The sequence below is a fragment of the Aegilops tauschii genome, chromosome 4, assembly GCF_002575655.3.
Source record: "Aegilops tauschii subsp. strangulata cultivar AL8/78 chromosome 4, Aet v6.0, whole genome shotgun sequence".
NCBI lineage: Eukaryota > Viridiplantae > Streptophyta > Magnoliopsida > Poales > Poaceae > Aegilops > Aegilops tauschii.
Genome location: NC_053038.3, coordinates 502595818 through 502611295, shown reverse-complemented (window position 1 = coordinate 502611295; position 15478 = coordinate 502595818).

Genomic DNA, 15478 nt, shown 5'->3' with positions numbered 1-15478 from the left:
TCTTCCCCATTCGACCCTACCGGCCCGACCCGCGCCATGTGATTAGGATCAAGCTTGGTGTACCGAGTTTTCACCATGGCCCAAGCCTCTCGCGCACCCTCTCGGCATGCCGATATCTTCCATAGCCGGATACGTTGCCGCGCTCCTTTAAACAGCTCTACAAGCTCCTCCATACTTCCTGGAAGGGAGGCGGATGGCCATAGAGGCTTGGCAACACTCCGCATTGCCAGCCGAGCCTGTTTGTGCACTCGCGATAGCCCTTGCAGCAGATCACTAGATGATCCGGACACCTCCTCTTCAGGACGGCCCGTCAATATACCTGCGATCACAACTATATCAGTTTCATCCACTTCCGAACTACTTTCAAAATAGTCCAGATATGCACTGAATATGCCGCCCCGCAGCTTCTTGTTCTCCTTCACGGAATCGGCTAGCTGGGCCCGCACATCTTTCAACTCTTCGCCTAGTTGGGTCTTGCAATCCTGGAGCTGGTTTTTCTCAATAATGGCCTGCTTCAGCACATGATCGCCTGTAGCTTGTAGCATTTTGGCTTCTTGCTCATTCGCTTGCGCGACTTACAACGCCTGTTTGAGTCCCCCTAACCACTATGTCATGGTATAAGCAGGACTGTTAGTATTCTGGGCATATAAGTATATTTTCTCATTGGAGGGGAATATTACCAGGTGACGCCTTCTTGAACTCTTTTAGTTTGGCGGTAGCAGCATTTAGCTGCGTCCGACATTGTTCCAGCTCTTGGGATAGCAGGTTGTTCTTCACTGTAAGAACCTGGTCATACAAAAGTCCTTAAATCAGTTGTACCAACTGCTTTTAATCCCGGGGGCTACTGGCACAGGCTATCCTTTTTTGACAAAGTAACCTTACCTGCACATATGTTAGATATTGCCTCGTGGCTTTTCTAAGCCCGTCTTGAGCAGCTCGGATGTATGCGTCGCCCGAGCTAAAGGCATTAAATGCCTCGTCCGAGAACTTCGGGTCTCGTAAAACAGCCCTGCAGCGCCGATGATTCATGGCGCTCTCTACTTCCGAGTTGGTAACGGACATATTTTCCGAACCCTCTGCCGAAGGGCAGTCCGGCTTTGTTCCAATATCGGCCCCCGTCTCCCCGACCGGATCTAAATCTTGGTTGTTGGGAACGCGGCCGGCCGGACCCCCGGACGCAGTTCGGCGAACCTTTTTCCTGTAATCAAGCAGGCGCATAGGTCACAGTTGGATACAGCCACTGAAAAATATATTTATCCGTACCTCCTCGATGAAGGCCTGGCGGTGCCTTCAACGGCCCTCCTCTTTGAAGATCTGTCCGGCACAGGAACCGATTTCCTCGGTATCACCGAACACCTCCCCTGTAGAACGCGCAACAATGCGGCGGGTGAGGTAGAGTAAGAGCACCCTTTCAGAGAAGGTGTTTCTCGATTACTTACCTGTGAAGCAGGAAGAAGACCAGGGTAGTAGGCGATGATGGCCACTTCTGTGCCATCATAGCTCGTCTGGTAAAACACCCCCTCCGCGAGCACCACAAATATATCCGGATCCTCTTCAAACCCGGTATCAGGCTCCCGGTTGTGATCCTCCGGCTGCGGGGCGGTACTATGAAATCCCTCGGTGTCCTTTCGCCAGTGCTGTCATAAGCAAACAAGCTAGAAATTTATCAAAGGCAATTCAGAGATGGAAGGAGCAAAAACAGAGGGGTTGGGCCTTACCCAACTGGGAGGATTATACATAGAGTACCCGTCTCTGAGTTTGATGCGAAGAAATTCCTTTTCCTCCCCTTTGAACAGTTCGGCTAATATCTTAGCCAAAGCGGAAGGGGTGTCCAGACCTTTCCGGCCGCAGCGAGAGGCATCATCCTCCCCATTGTAGTGCCACATTGGAAGCCCTCTGTATTGGAGGGGCTGGACCCCTCGCGCTATGGAGATCGCCATAATCTCAATAACTCTGAGCCCGGACTGAGCGAGCTCTTTTATCTTGCTCATCAGCTGACGAACCTCCGCGCCATCCTCCTCTTCAAGGCTCCGGGGACGCCAACTGTGACGTTTCTTCAGTGGGACACACACAAATTTAGGGAGACCCTTTTGAACCGGGTCGGGAAGCGTGACGTCCTCAATATAGAACCATTCAGAGGGCCATTCAATAGGCGCCTTCCTTGGAGTGCCGGATAGGTATCCGGTATTGGTGACGCGCCATACTTCGGCTCCGCCCACATCAAATATCGACCCTTCATGATTGCGCGGGACGAGACAGAGCAGCTTCTTCCACAACTCGAAATGAGCCTCGACGCCCAAAAATAATTTTCATAAAGCGACGTAACCCGCAATGTGCAGAATAGAGGCCGGAGTGAAGTTGTGCAGCTGGAGGCCGTAATACTCCAGAAGCCCTCGGAGGAACGGATGGATTGGAAATCCAACACCTCTTAGAAGGAAGGGGACAAAACACACTCGCTCTCCCCCAGACGGATTGGGGAAGTCCTCTGCCCGAGTCCCCTCATTGAAGGAAGCTAGCCCCGTTCGAACAGGGACTAGATCAGCAAGGGGGAAGGAATCCCTGCATTTGCAACTTTATCAATTGGCTATGAGACACAAAACACCTCTCCGACTCGCCTTTCTCTGGGCCAGGATGAGCGGAGGAGCTAGGAACACTAGCCATGCTGGAATGGTTTCTCCTAAGCAGTCTCTTGGGATCTCTTCTGCGCGGCGCTGAATGGATCTAGGATCCAATCTCTTTAAATAGGCGCTCTTCCTTGCATGAACGAGGTGTTATTCGCAAAATACCCTGACTTTCCACATTCGCTCGACACGTGGAGGGTGGAGATTATTTAACGTACAGAAGCCAAGGAGGCGACATTGGAGCAATGGCCGTATATATTACTTGGAGAGGGAACCCGCCTTGCAACGCCGAAGACTATCTACACGCCGAACACCTCGTCATTGAAGCCTGGTTCGGGGGCTACTGAGGGAGTCCTGGACTAAGGGGTCCTCGGGAGTCCGGCCTGTTATCTACTTGGCCGGACTGATGGGCTGTGAAGACATGAAGACCGAAGACTGCACCCGTGTCCGGATTGGACTCTACTTGGCGTGGAAGGCAAGCTAGGTGACCTATTATGAAGATTTCCTCCTATGTAACCGACCTCATGTAACCCTAGATCTCTCCGGTGTCTATATAAACCGGAGAGCATAGTCCGAATAGGACAGATATTCATTACCATATTCACAGAGGCTAGACTTCGAGGGTTTAGCCATTACGATCTTGTGGTAGATCAACTCTTGTAACACCCATATTCATCAAGATCAATCAAGCAGGAAGTAGGGTATTACCTCCATAGAGAGGGCCCGAACTTGGGTAAACATTGTGTCCCCCGTCTCCTGTTACCATCGATCCTAGACGCACAGTTCGGGACCCCTACCTGAGATCCACCGGTTTTGACACCAACACTCTCCACGTACAGTCCACTTCTGATGGATGTCATTCATTGACCACGTTGACAAGGCCGCGCCGAGAGCACTAGGGCGGTGGACGACGGCGAGGCCTAGGAAGGGAAAGACACGGAGCCAGGGAAGACTCGGCAGTTGTTTCCCACGCAGAGGAGTACGAGGGTTTACTGGTTCGTCTGCCGTCCCCGGAGAATAACAGCAGGTGTGGGTGAGTAGAGGGATGGCTAGGCCAGCGATGGGAGTACGGTGGGGCGGCGAGGACTGCGCGGCAGCATAGCCGACCAAGGGAGGAGGAAGCAGGCAGTCCCGCGGGCGCTTGTTTGAGCGGCTGGAGCAGGAAAAGCAGAGATTGAAGAAGCACGACAGTCGTTGGATGGACACCCAACAGTCACTGCTCTCGTGTGCATTATTTCTCATAATGTACAACCCATTTGCTAATTCTTAAGAATTTTTTTGGAGACCATCTTCTTTTTGTTAGCATTACACCCCATATTGTGGTATACGAATTTTTGCATATTTCAGTGCGGTCAACTGTTTTTAATCCCGAAATATCGATTCACATTCAAACTATTTTGAAAACTAATTTATATATATATAAAATCCAAATAATTGTCCACGCATAAAAATCAATGGAATTTAAAATCTTGTAATGAAAAAATATTGAAACTAATTCCCGGTTTGATGTGTTTTAAAAATGTACAGCCCATTTCTGGGCAAACCGAATGAAACTCTCCTCGTCTTGAAAGATTTGCAGCCCAGCAGGGCTGATAAAGCAAGTAGGCCTCGTCTGGGTATTTCTTTAAGAAAAATAGGACCGGGCTAGCCATTTTCAGCAAGAAAAAAACACAACTGGGCTCATGATGTGGTAAACATAAATAAAACCATGGCTAGACGGGCCACAGCCCCCGCACACCCCCGTTGTTACCTTGATCCGTCACTAAAACTAGTATAAATAACAACTGCTTGTTCCTCAAAAAAACTGTGCGACCTGCTGGGTCCCTAGTGTCAGCCACTCGTAGTGTAATTCTCTCGTTTATTGACTACCTTGACAATGGCGTGAGCCCCAGATGTCCAACCATTAGGAGGAACCATATTTTTGGGCTTGCAATATCGAGGCACTTGCTTGCGTACTGCCATGACGCTGGTGGGTCCCTACTGTGATCCTCTCCACGTATAGTCATCTCCTTGTTCCTCTCGGTTGTTGATGATGTTGAAAACGCAAGAGGGCGGCGCACCGCGCACGGCGAGCAAACCAAGGCCGCAAGGCGGAGGACGACGGCGAGGCCTCGGACGGAACGAACAGGAGCCATGGAAGATGCGTCGTTCCAGTCGCAGGCGGAGGGGAGTACGAGGGTTGACTGGTTCGGGTGCGAGTGCGTGTTGGGGCTGATGTCGTCGGAGAATAACAGGACGTGTGAGGGAATAGAGGGAGGGACTGGCCAACGTTGGAGGGTACGTACGATAGGGCGGCGGAGGCGCAGCCAGCCATGGGAGGCGGGAGCAGGCGGAGCCGACGGGGTGGTTTGGTTTGGGTGGCTGGAGGAAGAAGAAGACAAGAGATAGAAGATACACGACAGATGTTGGATGTCAATCTAACGGCTGGTAGGCAGAATCGTTTGTTGACTGGCTAGTATGTCGACACCACCTTGGATAGGCTATTTCCTCGCGGGTCCCAAATGTCAGAATCCAAATCTGTCGCGGTCATGCAGCCTTTCCTATGAAAATTTACAGCCCATTTGATGTGCTAGTTGGAAATAAGTTTGTGGGTGCTGGTGGGGGCTAATCACTTGGCTTCTATAATGCACAGTGAGCTCAAGCAGCCGGGAAGAGTGATGTTATTTCCCTTGATTGGGATTTGTTAGTTGTTACAATATTTCACTCTAAATTAAACGACTGGCAAGCCATTTGCCTTGCTTCAAAGAAATATGACAGTCACAGCCGAGTTGAAAAGGGCAAGAACATCTAACTCCAGCTTACAAACTATACAAAAGCACGAGGGTTAATGGTTCATCAGGTTTACAAAAAAACCCAGGTTGAAAAGGGCAACAACATCTAACTCAAGCACTGTTTTTGGCAGTCACAGTCAAATGGATCGGTCAGGTCCATAGAATGAACATCCCGGGTCGTAAAATTTACTGGATTATGACGACAATATGTTGTAAATAGAAGCCCGGCACGTTCAGAAGCTCTTTTGCCCACCTGAAACTCCTTTTTTTGCTCTTCCACATGCCCATCCGTCAAAACCATGCTGCTGATAAACTTAAGCCTGATGGATAATAATAACCTCGCATTCAGCAGGAAGAATGTGACAAATCTAGTGTTTGCACGGTTGGCTACTTATCGTTCTAGCGTTATTGTCTTCAATCGAATCTCATGAGAAGTGAGAAAATCCCGATGCTTACGAATCCACCAATTGGTTATAACTTTCTTACCCCGTCCTGTTGCCTAAATAGACATGAAGATTGAAAACAGTTAAGGTCTAAAAAAAGAGTGTCGAAAGAGCAACAACTGAACGGTTAATTCTAGTACACTATATGCGGGCTTCCAATGTGCGTGAAATTATCACCTTTATATACAACTTCTCCAGACATGGAAAGCATTGCAGCAAGCCAATAATCTTGTTCAGATCAAAACTATTCATTTGGATATATAAGATCTTGACAGAATCCAGCACCATTGATAGGCCATCCATGGAGAAACTCTTCATTGAGCATAGAACATAATATTAGTACAAAATGTGTACTCCAAGATGACATATAACTTATGCGCAGAAATTTAAAATGCAGCTTATGGTTACAAGTGTAGATGTTAATGTAAAGTACCTGAAGAATTGTGGAGCCAAACACCATATTGAAATGAGCACAGAGATCATGTATTACACCCAAGGTCTTCATTTTAGGCGCAGAGAGGACGGTTATTTGCAACGGTGAATAACTAGAATCAAGGATCAACCTTTGAAGTGAAGGGGCATCTTGGATGATGAGCTGCCTTCCGTCAAAAAAAATTCCAATTCTTACAAGGTTAGGCGACTTTATTTGGAGACAACCGATTATAACTGTAAAAACAAGCACCAAGCACTCCAGGGCAGGGCAACTGTTGTGGATGATGCTGTCCAATGAGGCCTCCGATATACGAACCCGCACAAGTGAAAGTTTCTTGAGAAATGGGAGTCGAAGGTTTAGTACCAAATTGTCTGGTAGGTCGCACAACGCAAAGGTGGCGGTATGGAGAGAGGAGGAAAACGCGAGATGGACATCGGTGCTGAGGGCACAGGTAGATGGCGTTCGGTATCTGGTAGGTGATTTCCAAGAGAATAGTAGAACTCAAGCAGCTGTAGTTCTGTGAACTCAGGGGATTTCAGCCAGGCGTCCACCGTGTAGGGCATGGTATGCTTGCTCAGGTAGCATGACGAGATGTAGAGGCTTTGAACGGAGCCCTGGTGGGAGGAGATGATGGCTCTGGGGATTTCAAAATCATTGAAGAGAGATAGCTCACGACAGTCGAGATTAAGGGGCATGGCGCGCCATAGAGGGCGCCACCAAAATTAGAGGACTTGGGTGCGGCAGCAATCCTTGGTGGGGAGAAGCGAGATGATCTCCCCAAGGACGGCGTCCGGGAGATCGCTGATGCGGTCCACCCGAGATTCTACGAGTTCCTGGATCCGGTGGGGGCGGGGTCGCCGCTTCTCCCCGCGCTGCCGGGTGCGGGATCTACAACAGGCGTCACCGCTGGCGGGAGCCTCATCTTCTTGGCGCTGGGGTGAGCCGACTCCATTTTCCTCGAGGTCATCGTGTCGCGCTCACGGATTTGAGCAGAGTAACGAATGATGAGCCTAGTTGTAGTGCGACTGAAGAAGAAGGGGAGCTGGGGTTTTTCTGTAGTAGTGAGGAAGAAGGGGAGCTGGGGTTTTCTATAGGAGTGAGGTGAGGAATTTGGGGGTACGAGTGGAGCAAGCTGACGTGAGGTGGGTGGGAGTGAGGAGGAAGAAGAACACCCAGGTTTTTTTGGGGCGGTGTGCTGGGTGTGGGTAGTGCCTCTCATTCAGTAAATATATGGACTTTTGAATTGATTTTAATATTTACTAGGGTGGATGGGCTGTTTTGTCTTGGGCCCAGAGAAACAATTACTACTAGTACAGTGGAGACACTCTACAGCTACCTAGAAAAACAATTACTACTAGTATAGTGGATACAATACCGCTTATGGCTCCTCCTAGGTCATCGAAACGTCTCCCTCTACTGAATGCCATTTTACTTTTGTTCACCGACATGCGGGCCATGCAGCACATTGGCCCAAATGCCACCCACCAAATTAGAAGGCAGTATGCAGGCGGAGAGTCACCCCAGTCGTAGCGCGGCAATAATGAGCCGTCGTATCACAAAACCCCACCTCCCCGCAGTCTAAGTTTGACGGACGAAGCAACCATCATTTCACTCTTTGCTCAATCCCCTTCTCCCTCACCGTCTTCAAGAAAGGCAACACTCACATCTGCCACTGTTCTTCTCTCCCAACGAAGGGAAGGTAAGCGGATCCGTGATGTTGGTATATTTTCGTTCAGAGAAAAAAAGGAACTTTTGCAAAGTAGTAACCGATCCTCACTCTCTTTTTTTGTTTCATTGTCATTGCGATTGTGTTTTCCTTTTAGTGGTCTCCTAGTATTCGTCAGTTTCATGATGGACCAAGGAGAACCAGGCAAAGATCTACCGATGTTGGAGCAGACGCGGGAGGCTGATCCCCACGAGACAGAGAGCTCCAAGAAGATGGAGGCAGCCACCGAGCTGACCCCAGATACACTCACGGCCACTACTGAGATGGTCAACGCCCCGTTTGAGGTTACAGCCCCCGTGGCACTGCAGGAGCAGTTTTCCCCCTTCGAGGATGTGTCCCCCCCACCCCCCCATTGAGCTGCCCAAGGTGATTTTCTTCTTTGCCGATCTCGATTGTGGTTTTTCATCTAAGTATGTGGTGATGAATAATGCAAAATTTTATTAGCTTCAATGCCATGCTATACATAGTGGTTTAAATAACTTGTGTTTCTTATAATGGAAAGTAATTCAGAATTTGTTTCTGTTCCAATTAGAGCCCTGATGCAGACAAGGATTGTGTGGTTGTACATGTCACTCACAATGACGCGGATGACCTGAATATACGCACTGGGAAAACAGAGTTTTTAGGCTATTGGATCCTGGAAGCCATTGCGCTTATACCAATGAAGAGTTGTATTCCAGCCTCACTGTTGTCAGGCGTGTTGTCCAGGGTGTACTGAAGCACAAGAAGTTCAAAGCTACTCCTTCATTTGTGAGGCATACTGTTCTTGTCAAGCTTACGCAAGAAGATGATGTGGCATGCCTCCACAAACAAGTTTATGAGTGGCAAGGCCACAAGGTTGTCTTCATGAAGGTTCATAGGATTGAGATGCTGCCGGATGTCCTCGATGATTTTCATGGCAAGGTCCGTCTTGTTTCCAGCCCAAATTAGATCGAGGCATGAAATAGTTGCCCCAGCTAGTGTTTGATAGTAGTTTGGATTGTGTCTAATTATCTGAACCTTGCCTGTTATTGAGCCCTCTGGGGCTAGTACTCTGTTTGAATCCGTCTATGGGAACTGCTGCTACTTTTGTGTGCCCGTGAGTCATCGTAATTGTTGCCAAAACAGATGCGTCCTCACTAGTTTTATCATACGAGCAGTGTGTGTTTTGATGAAATAGAGTACTCATTCGAGAACTGTGCGCCGACGTATACATAAGTACTTGTAAACACTGCTGGTGCTACCCCACCTATAAGCAGTTGTGCAAAAACACTGGTTCCTGCAGTTAACTGAGGCCACAATGTAAATTCCAAACGTTCACACGCTAGTCCAACGTTCATGTGGAACATTCACATTAAACTCGGCTTCATAAAAAACTTGAAAAGCATAAGTTAAGCAATTTTATACATCTCAATGATTCATAGAACATAACAAACATATACTAGTTCATAGCAAAAGACAAAGTTGAGAGAAGGTTTACAAATCAGGAAAAAACAAGCAAGGCTTCTCTGAGCAAAGGGCCTCCCGGCAGGCTTAAATTTCCTGGAGTTCACTCTGGTTTTTTCTTGTTGCCACCATCCAGGGTTAGGTTCTCTCATTCCAGAATAACTAATTATAATTGTGTTCTCAGCTGGAATGGTGAACTGAACCATGTAGTGTACTGACCAGCTGAAATTCTTGTGCATTCCACTAAATTTAAGCACCGCTATTTGCAGAAATAAGCAGACCACAATGCCTCTTGTCCGCGCACCTGTCCCAAAAACCGCTGTGCAGCCGTGCCAGCTAGTCCTCGGTCCATGGATGAACTGGTAGAAGTGCATTCCGGACTAGGATGCGGTTGTTTTTGCTCGTCCCTACACTGCAATCAGGAAGTAAAACGTATGAATCAACTTCTTTTATATTGCGTTGGTCATTCTACCTAGTAACTACCAATGTAGGAATACCTGGAAGACGGGTGGTTAGACGACGGCAAGGAGGGATAGCCATCTCATTTTGCGCAGTTCTACTAAAACTGAGGTGTGTGCTTTTGATTGCGCGGATAGAAACGATACGGAGACAGACATCCCGAAACGATATGGAGACAGACATCCCTGTTTGCGCAAGTATGAAATACGGTTACTTAAACAGTGACAGATATTTGTAGTGGCGTATGATTAACAGCAGCATCTATTCTGTTATAATTGGCACTAGATTGACAGTATGAAAATGTCCTTAAGTAAGTAGCATCACATCACATCAACACTACCACTAGATTAACATGCAGAACAATAGCATTAGTATTACTGTCATGAGAGTAGCACATGGTTAGTAAATGTGCAATCAAATTTGTGCAGTTCCACTGGGATGAAGCAATGTTAGCAGTGTGAGATTTAAGTGTAACTGCAAAAACACAATTCATGGGAAATAAAGCAAGACAGAAGCACTTCATAAAATGGTGGTGGCATTGCTTCAATTTATCGACGGCACTAGACCATTACTTATAGTGACATTAGGTGGCATTGCTTAATGCTTCATGTGATTTTACATTAACGGTAGCGATATGGGCGTAGGGACAGCAGGGGCATAAAGTGGTGAGGCAGATGTGGTTGCCGAGAGCGGCAAACACTCAGGAAGCATGTCTGCATTTGTCCCATTTTTATCTCCTCGGCGACATTTTCCTATGTGAGCACAGGAAATCTAGACCTGCTCATTCTCATTTGCGTTGTCCCCCAACAACCTTCACTTTCTTTCCTTTTTCAACCAAGAGATAGATCCACTTCCCCCCACCCTTATCCATCCACCATGCTTTCTTTGTCTTTTCAACCAAGTGACCGGTTGGGTAGCCAGTATCTACTACTTTCCCCCGTTTCCTCTTAGAACCAAGTCCTAGATTCATGCTACAGCTTTCCCACTTTCTTCCCTGTTTGAACCAACTCTTAGAGTCGACTGTATGAACTTGCTTTACCTCTAATAATAGTAAAAGTCTAGGTGGCTTTGGAACAGCGGACGGAAGTAGAAAAAGATCCACACGAAGCCAAGTGGGGAGCTGGGGCAGTAGAGCAAGGCAGGTTTCGAAGGAATATATACCTAAGGGTCGTCAGCATGTGGCAAAGACGGCGTCGGGAGGCCACATCTTGGCCACAATACCGCAGGGAGGAAGAAGGGGTCGGAGGCCCTCCGGAGCCGGCGCTCTCTCGGACAGAATGGCACGGCTGCCGATCGGGACGCGCGGGCAGCCGTTGGTCTCCTCCCTCGCCACCGACGGCAGTATGAACGATGCACCTACACCCCTGCCCCGGTCGAGGTTGTCCGGTCGGATTTGTGACCAGGTGTGAGCTGAGAGAGAGTGTGGCCACCTATGTCTTGCTTAGATCTGGAGAGCATGAGAGAGTGAACGAGAGGAACCCTAGTAAAGCAAGCGCTAAGGCTCCTGCTTATATATATAGTGGAGTGATTTTGTTGTACCAGCTTCAAAAAAATGCGCTCCTACGTGTACCCACGAGTGGGTGTGAGAGAACTAGTGCGTGTGTGCACCGCTTCTCTTCGTGAGAGTACAATATACTATGCCCAAAGAACGTTCGCCACAAGAGTAATAGTATAAGTGTGTGACGTGTGAGCTAAAATAAAATGTGCGCGATGTCTTTCGTTTTTTAGAAGTTCTGAGGGTAGGGTGTGAAGAGCACATATGTGTGTGACATCTACCTGCAGATAGATGGTGGGTGCGAAAGTACTCGGGAGGGTGCGTGTGCGTGAGAGAGAGGGGGCACGTATCAATGCAATGCATGTCTCCATAAATCATTATCCGACAAACGTTCGCCACAAGCCTTTTCCTGACGAACGCCATAAGAACCGTTAGATCGGCATCCGACAGTGTCAGTTTTGCCATGTCATTTAACAGAACAGCCACTCCTCCTACACACAAATCTTCCACGTGAGTGTTAGCAACTGCCGTATGCTCCCTCTGTTGCAAAATGCAGTGCATATAGCTTTATTGAAAATTCAAACCTCGCAAACTTTTACCGAGTTTTCGTGTACCAAATTGCACATGTAGAATACCCTGTATATATCATTTCATTCATCTTCGAGAGGTAACTATAAAGATGGGGAGGAGTCTACAAAGAAAGACCATCGGATCACCTGCAGCAATTTCAACCATCCTTTGGTGTGGAGGAATATCATAGGAACTCTATATGATATGATTTTTATAGGATTTTTTTCCTTTAGAGCCAATTGGTTCATAGGAATAGATTCATATACTCCACATTTCAAAGGAAATAAACATGATATCATTTCTATAGCTTTAGAGCCACTTGGTTCATATGAATGGATTCCTATACTCCCATAATTTCAAAGGAAAATAAACATTAGCATATATTCAATAGAAAAGTTCCTATGATATGAACCAAATTACATCTCTTTTCTAATCCCTCCTCATAGGAATTGAGATACATATCATCTCTAGATTCAATAGAAAAGTTCCTATGATGTCAACCAAATGACATCTCTTTTCCAATCCCTACCCATAGGAATTGAGATACTCCATGTCATCTCTTTCCCTACAACTTCCATGTATACATATTCTATTCCTAAATAGCTAGTACAACCCACTAGTAGTTTTTTTCAAGGACATGCAACTATGGCACAAGAACTATATAGTGTGCGAATAACTTGAAAGATGGTCGCTAGATGAAGCTAATCCGACAGTGCAGAGATGGAAAATCCGAGCACTACTGGCCGTTGGATATCATCAACATTCCACCAGATCTACCACATGTACAATTTAGAAGACTCCATGGTTGAACTTAAGCATAATGCACAAACCTCAAAACACAAGCACTTCTCCTTTGTTCTAGAATCTTCCGTATCATAATTGATTTTTTTCTAAATGAATTGCCATTATTTGTTTTTTACTTTATGCTTTACAATGCACAACCCCATGAATCTTAACACTTTTATAAAACTAATTGATTTTGAATGAGATGAACTATAAGAACTAAACGAACATCTACATCATGCATATATGACTCAAAGCTTTACATGCTATAGTGTGTATTTATTCATAATTTGGTTTCGAAATCTCATGCATTCAATGCATGTGTACCTTACTAGTTTTGAGTAGAGTAGCAAATTTCATGCGGCCCCGGGTATATCAAAATGCAAGGCCCATGCATCATTGCCTTTCGGTCGAACCTACGTCCGCAATTTTTTGTACGTACTATATCTCCACTGGTCCCCGAACCCAAAATGCTGCCTCCTTCCCCTAAAACCAAGCGGCCCACACATATTTAAGGCGTTGACTCGAACTCAATCCCTCTCCCGTTTACTATGACATGGCCCCGCACGCCCTAGTAGTACTCCTACAAACCCTACCGCCGCACGCATCATTGGTTTTCTTCAAGAGGACGAGGGAGAAGCCGATTTGTAGTGGAGGCGCTTCAAAGAAAATGATCTGTAGTGGAGACCCCTGCCCTAGGTAGCTGCCGCACGCATCATTGGTTTTCTCTTTCCTTTATGCTCTTCCGCCCTAGAGTGAAATGATGGTTGCTTCGTCCGCCCAGCTTAATGCGGGAAAGGTGGGGCTTTGTGATTTGACCCCTCATCGCTCATTTTCTACTACTGCAGTGCTACGACCAGGGTGCCTCCAATTCCAACCGCTGCTCCGAACTGTGATTTGGTGCATCGCACGTGGAACAAGACGGTGGATGAGTCACATGTCGGCCAAAGGGGTACTATTAAGTGTGTCGCCATTTCGACTGACCCTGCTTGAGTCGCTACGCGAACACGACAGATGCAGCCTACCACTTGGTTTTGCTCCTTGGTGAATCCCGACTATATTGATCTAAAAAGATACGTACTGAACTACCCTCTCCGTCTCTTTTTTAGACGTCTCGGTTTATAGGGCGTGCACGTAGTTCTAGGTCATCCATTTGACTAACTAAATCTAAGTTACTATGTCACAAAAAGTATATCATTGGATTATTAAGCGGATGTAGTTTCTAAACATATACTGTTCATTACATATATAGCCAGTTAAATTCTCAACCTAGAACGACGTGCATGCCATGTAAACCGATACGGAGGAAGTATAGTAGTAAAAATGAGGTGATTTTACTGAGCGATCGGCGGGGGAGCATGGCATGTCATGCGGTCCCACGTGTCATGATGTACCAAGGCGATGCACATGTCCCTCTTGAGGCAGAAGCAATACTACGTGGTTTGAGATGATGGCGAACCGAAGTGTGAAATAATGGTTGCTTCGTCCGTCTGGGAAGGTGCGGCATTGTGATTTAACGTCTCATTGCTCATTACTACTACGACTGGGGTGCGTCCCCCTGCTGTTCTGCACTGTTATTTGGTGCTTGACACGTCGACCGGGTTGCTATATTTCCCACATGTCGGCGACAGGAAGTACATAATTCATGAAAGCGAGCGTCGACGGAGGAGTACAAGACACGGCTTGGGTTTTTGCTGCTTTGCACGATCCATCGATACAAACCCGGACTAAAAAAAGGCGAGGGCGGGTCTTTTCCGCGCGGCAGGCAGGGGAGTTTGGCATAGTCTGTTCGAGGCAAGGAGGCAGGAAGGGAAACAAGCAAATAAAGGTTGAGCGACTTAGTTTTGGGAAAATCTGATTTTACGGAGTACGTACCCACTAGGGTTTATAGGGCTCATCTAAAAAACATTCGTTTTTCTGTTTATAAGTCTCAATTCTACTACTAGTAGTAGTACCATCGCATGTTGGATTTCGAGGTGCGTTAGATCACCCGATGCAAGTAGTGTCAAGAGAAAACTCACCAATGCATGTAGAAATTCATGGAAATTTAGTGGTCATTCATGCATTCGTTCTAATTAATGCCTCGATAAACATAACTTCTTGAGAAAAACGAGCGTACTAATTACTTGTGCAAACTAGGAGTACGAAATTAATTCGACCACTCACCGTCTACCTTGGTTGGAGAGATTTTGAAATTGAGCCATAAACTGGAAAGGAGGGAGTAGTAACTTTTGTCTCGATTACTATTTGTGGCCTTGTATAGATGCAAAATGTAGTTTTTTATTGTGGCCTTGTATAAGTAAATGGAGGGAGTACTAAAGGATAATTTCTCTAACCAAGGTAGTAGGGAGGAGGAGTAAACGGAGGGAGTAGTAAAATTTTCTCCTCGTCCTGCGAGCCACCGCGCGCGTGGACGAGGGAGCGGGCGTAAGGCGTACAATACTACTACTAGTAAGCAAGCTTCACCTCATCCTACGAGCCACCGCGCCCGTGGGCGGGGGAGACGGCGTACTAGGCAAGCATCTCCTCGTTCTGCGAGTTGACGGGACACATCAAAAGTACTCTAGTGTATAGAGCCTTGCCTCTAAGGTAGGCCCCACATGGTTTGCCTCTTTTTTAACATAACGCGTCAAGTCGCAATTTGTTTGTTCACCGGTGGTAGACGATCCTCCCTCCATCTAGTCGACAACCAGTACACGTGTCAAGTTACCACGTGGGTTGCCTTTTCGTACAGAAATGAGCTCCACCGTGT